General features: G+C 32.1%; 1 pseudogene; it reads right to left on the bottom strand.

Moving 5' to 3' along the window:
• Window positions 1-4,410: 4,410 nt before the first annotated feature.
• LOC118614835 lies at window positions 4,411-4,528 on the bottom strand (annotated as a pseudogene).
• Between the last annotated feature and the right edge of the window lie 1,171 nt (window positions 4,529-5,699).

Genomic DNA, 5,699 nt, shown 5'->3' with positions numbered 1-5,699 from the left:
CTTGGAATTTTAATAAGATGAAGGGAGTTTTCTCTTTCTTCAAATCTGGTAGCTGATAGGTTGATTGTTTCTTAGGATATTGTAAAATACATTTAATGGGGCAGGCAACATCCTAATAGCAATCAGAAATATAAGCAAAATGGCAAGCTACTTCTAAATTCTGGGCCTCAGTTTCCCTACCAAAAAGTAAATTTGGCTGGGACAACTCATCATCAGCTACTCTAATTATAAATATTATTTAAATAGAACATTTCTACCTATCTTTATCCTACCTTTCAACTTTTTACCTTCCCTCCTTCCTTCTTTCTCTGAATTAGTAATATTAAAAAACTTTACTTAGTTTCAATCACCCCAAATGGGCCATCTGCTTCTATATTACATCAAAAAGCAGAATTTGATCATGACTGCTATAGAAGAATATTTGGATTATTTATATTATAAGCAAATCAATCTGACATTTATACCATTGTGGCCTAAATTCTTCTAAATCTTGTCTTATATGTGAAATGTGTATGATGTGTAGAATCTTAGAAGCTCTTAAGGTTTTCATAGTTGAACGAATTTCTTTGATCTTCTCAAGACTTGAAAGCTGCAAAGTATAAAACACAGAAATATTTCTGAAGTTCTCAAAATTACAGGTAATTCAAATTTAGTCTCAAGATTTTAATATGATCAATGAGTGATATGTAATATCAAGTGAATATCATTTCACTGTTAATGCAATACACTGAATCTCCTAAATTTATTCCGTGAATAATTAGTTACTTTACAGGATTAGAAAAGACTCTCCTTATAAACCTCAGAAAATATGATAAAATGTAAATCGATGTTTAGACAATTTAATGTCATTTGAAACATGATTGTTTTTTAATGCAATTATTTTAATGTTTACATAATTTCATATGGTAAATATAATTCCATTTGTTTTATTTAATACCCCTCACTTAAAGAATAAGAATTTACTGAGAACCAATCCTGAGCAGACTCTTGCAAGATTCTACATATATTTGTTAATTGGATTGTGAAGCGGAAGGAAAAGGGAAGAGATTCATAAGAAGAATTTGTCAACTCTGTCTTCCAAGTATTATAAAAGGCTGAGAGAGAAAAACCATATGGCAAGCAAAATGACCGAGAAACATTACAAAGGATGATATGAATAAGTCCCAAATAAACAGAAGTATTTTGCAAGTATAAATAAATTCACACTTATGTGTGATTTGAATTTTCAAAAGATGAAGAAAGAGAGAAAGAGAAGAGTGAGGAAGCAAGAGGAAAGAAACAGTTAGGAAGGTGGAAAGGAAGGAGAGAAAGATCATTTATACAAAGTCACTCACACCAAAGTCATTTTATGATCTGGAGTTGATGATATCCCCCAGGGAAATGTTTCAGAATGAGCTCCTCACCTAAGTGTTACACAAGGACTGAACTTGGGCAGTGGACAGTGCCTGCCTTGTGATGTGTTTTGTTTTTTGTCTTCCTCCTCCTTTTATCTTTTTTTTTTTCCTTAGGGTAAATTTTATGTTCATGCTGAAATTAATCCAATAGTTTCAAACATCCTTAGACTTTATATAACCAAGGAATAAAAGCATTCTCAATGTACTGAAAAAATATTAGGAAACAAGGTCAGTAACGAATCTAACAGATCCTTAAAATATGTTAATTTAATGACTATTAGTGATTCATTTTGGAAGTTAATTTTCTATAGAAATCTATGTGATGGCAGACACAAATTTCTGAATGTACTCCTGCAGATTACTGCTTTTATTCTTTAGGTTAGAGAGAAAATAAAGACAAGAAATTGCCGTGTGTGTGTGTGTACACATGGGGTATAGTATGTGAACAGGCTTACAACACTGGTTAAAGGAGAAAGGACAGGGCAATTATGAATTGCTAGCCAAAGAGGAGTTGGTAGGCTCATTTTTAAAAACCTGGTCATATTAGCACTACATATATTTGCTTTTTATTTGCAGCCGCTGTTGGAGATCTTTCTTGGTTTTCAGTTTTTTATTTTTGCAGATCTTAGCCACTTCAGTAACAGCATTTTTGCAAATGAGGACTAGGGTGTGTAAGCTAGTTGAACATTACTTTTCTAGATTAAACATACTTCTGAAAAGAGAAAGAAAAAATAAATAGTATTTTTAAGTTATTTTTTTTTTCATATTTGATGTTTCTTCCATTTAATCTGGTATAAAGTTTTATTTCTCAGACAGTGGGAACCTAAACAGTGTTTCTTAGATCCTGTCCTAGCAAGCATTTCTACTGACCTTCCCAATATCCATATCTTTATATAAAATCTGAGCCCCAGGGGAAGAAAAGCAGCAGACTTTGTTCAGATTTTTTTTTTTTTTTCTTTTTGACTGAGGTTTAGTTTCACAGTAGATGGTTACCCTCAGCTCTTGCCCATGCTGGCTTGAAAGCATGAGAAAGTGCTAAGGACCACACTTGGTATGTAAGTCATGGATAAAGGAGGGAAAGGTGATAGGGAGATTTCAGTTTTCCTTTTTGTATTGCCTGCATTCTTAAGAGGCATAAGAAAGAATCACATGACAGAGCTGATGTTAGTCCAACAGGCTGGCCAGTCCAGCATTTATGAAATAAGGCTATCTTTGAAAGCACTCAGAAAATTGATTTAAAAAATGAAATAGTTACTGTTTATTTTATTTTTTGGTTGATTGGAATATTTTTTGCATATGGAGAAGCTCTGAAGGTGCATTTCTACAACTGAATGAAAAGAAAGAAAACAGTTAAATTAAATAAATGTTTAAATACTGTTTATGGTGATCAACACTAGGCATCCAAAATTTTAAATTATTTTCATGATAGACTATTTTTGCACTCTTTACGGAGATGTTTAGTTTTCTGTATGTATGCCTCATTTACTCTAACAGCAAGATGCCAGCACATACTATAAGTGTTATGGACAGGCTGCCTGGGAGAAGGGAAAATGGCAATGGTATATATAAGATGGTAAAAAGATATTTTGAAGGCTAAGTTTTGATGTTTATGTTTCAGTGAAGTTTATTACTATTGACTATTAAGGCATAATTTACATACATTGCAATGCATTCATTTAAAGTGTATGCAGTTGACCCTTGCTCCACACAGGGGTCAGGGGCACTGACACTCCCACAATTGAAAAACCTGTGTATAACTTTTGACTCCTCCCAAACTTAATAACAGTCAGCCCCCTTTATATCCATGAGTTTTGCATCTGCAGTTTGAACCAACTGCAGAGTGAAAATAGTATTTTGATCTGTGATTGGGAATCAATGGATGTAGAGGGTCAGCTGTATTAACAGCCTACTGTTGACTGAAAGCCTGACTGATAACATAAAGTCAATTAACACATATTTTATATGTTATATGTTTATATACTATATTTGTACAATAAAGTAAGCTAGAGTAAAGAAAATGTTAAGAAAATTCTAAGGAATAGAAAATACATTTACTGTATTTATTGAAAAAAAATCCCACATGTAAGTGTACCCTCACAGTTCAAACCTGTGTTATTCAAGGGTCAACTGTAGTCTAATGAGGTTTGATAAAGCTATATACTATGTCACCACCACTACAGTAAAAAAGCAGAAGGTTTTGATCACCATACAAGATTCCTTTGCCCCTTTCCAGTCAATTCTCTTCACATCTTAGCCTTTGAGCAACCATCGGCCTGCCTTCTATCATTACAGATTATATTTGTCTTCTATAGGGTTTCAAGTAAATGTAACAGTATATATTCTTTCACTTTACATAGTAATTTAAAAAATTATTCATGTTGAATAGTACATTCTTATATACAGATATACCACAATTTGTATATCCATTTACCTTCTGATAGACATTTGGGTTGTATCCAGTTTGGAGATATGAATAAAGCTTCTATGAACATTTGTCTGCAAGTCTCTGTGTGAACAAACAGTTTCGTTTCTCTTGGGTAAATACTTAGAAGTGGAATGGTTAGATCATATGGGAGGTGTATGTGCAACTGTTAAAGAAACTGTGAAGCTGTTTTTCACAGTGGTTAGACCATTTCACATTCCCCCCAGGAGAGCTTAATAGTTGCAGTTGCTTCACATCCTTGCCAATATTAAGCATGGTCAATCTTTCTGATTTTAGCTATTATAGGTATAAACTGGGAGCTTACTGTAGTTAAATTTTGCATTTTCCTGATGAATGATTAGAGTGAGCATCTTTTCATATCCTTATTGGCTACTCAAATTTCTTACTTTGTGATATGTCCTTTGGAATCTTTTTGTTTTCAAAAAAGTCATCTGCTAATCGAGATGGAAGATTTTTTCATATATATTATTTTTTATTATTTAATAAAAAAAATTTAGGCTAGGCAACCCTTGGTTGACCTCACAGATTACGATGACCTTTTCGGCTTACAATTCCTAATTTTTTTATTTTTTACACCTACAGCACCAGGTCTTCCTAGGTGGTCTCCCATCCAAGTACTAACCAGGCCTGACCCCGCTTAGCTTCCATGATCAGATGGGATTGGGCTGTTCAAGGTAGCCTAGCTGTAGACTTCTTCGTATATTTTAGATACAAGTTCTTTGTCATGTATGTACTATGAATATTAGCTCAGTGTATGGTTTGTCTTCTCTTTTTACTGGTGTCTTTTGAAGAGAAAATGTTTCTAATTTCAATCAATGTATAATTTTTCTAATATGCTTTGTGCTTTTTTGTGCCTAAGAACTCCTTGCCTGCTTCGAGATCACAATATTTCCATCTAGAAATTTTATCATTTTAACTATTACACGTAGATCTATGATATATTTTAATTAATGTTATATGTAAGGTGCAATAAGGATTGAGATTTTTTTCAGTTTTCCAACATCATTAATGGAAAAAACATTCCTTTTTCCCTTAGTAGTTTGTGAAAAATTAATGTGTAGGTCTATTTATGGATTCTTGATTCTGTTTTATGTCTATTATTATATCAGTACAACACTGTCTTGATTACTGTAGCTTTAAAGTAAGATTTGTATAAAGTACAAGTTCTTCGTCTTTGTATTTTCTTTTAAAAAATTGTTTTGACTATTCCAAGTTGTTTGCATTTACAATTAAATTTTGGAATTCACTTGTCAATAAGTACAAAAATATGTGATAAAATTTTAATTGGGACTTCATCGATATCTTAGCAATATGAACTCTTCCAATTCATAAAAATGGTGTACCTCTCCATTTATTTTGATCTTTAAAGTTTTTAAACCATGGTTTGTGGTTTCAGTAAGTTTTCACATATTTTAAAAAATATCCTTAAGTATTACATGTTTTTGGATGCCATTGTAAGTGAAATTATTAATTTAATTTTAATTTCAAGAATTTTATATATTATAGTATATACAAATGCAATTGATCTTTATTTATTGACATTTTTTCCTGCACCTTTAAACTCACTTATTAGTTGTAGTAGTTTTTATAGTTTTCTTAGAAGGTTCTTCATACACTGCTATTATGTTGTCTGAAAATAAATATAGTTTTACTTCTGTTTCAATCTGTATAACTTTTTCTCTTTTTTTAAGGTTTTTAAATTTCTTTTTATTCTTTAATTACAGTTGACATTCAATATTAGTTTCAAGTATACAGCATGGTGATTAGACGTTTACGTAACTTATGAGGTGGTCCCCATAATAAGCCCGGTACCCACCTGACACCATATACAGTTATTATAATATTATTGACTGTATTCCCTA

This window comes from Rousettus aegyptiacus, unplaced genomic scaffold (genome assembly GCF_014176215.1).
Source record: "Rousettus aegyptiacus isolate mRouAeg1 unplaced genomic scaffold, mRouAeg1.p scaffold_m13_p_2, whole genome shotgun sequence".
Classification (NCBI taxonomy): Eukaryota; Metazoa; Chordata; class Mammalia; order Chiroptera; family Pteropodidae; genus Rousettus; species Rousettus aegyptiacus.
The sequence above is the reverse complement of the archived record's forward strand: the minus strand, read 5'-3'. Positions and strand labels throughout refer to the sequence as shown.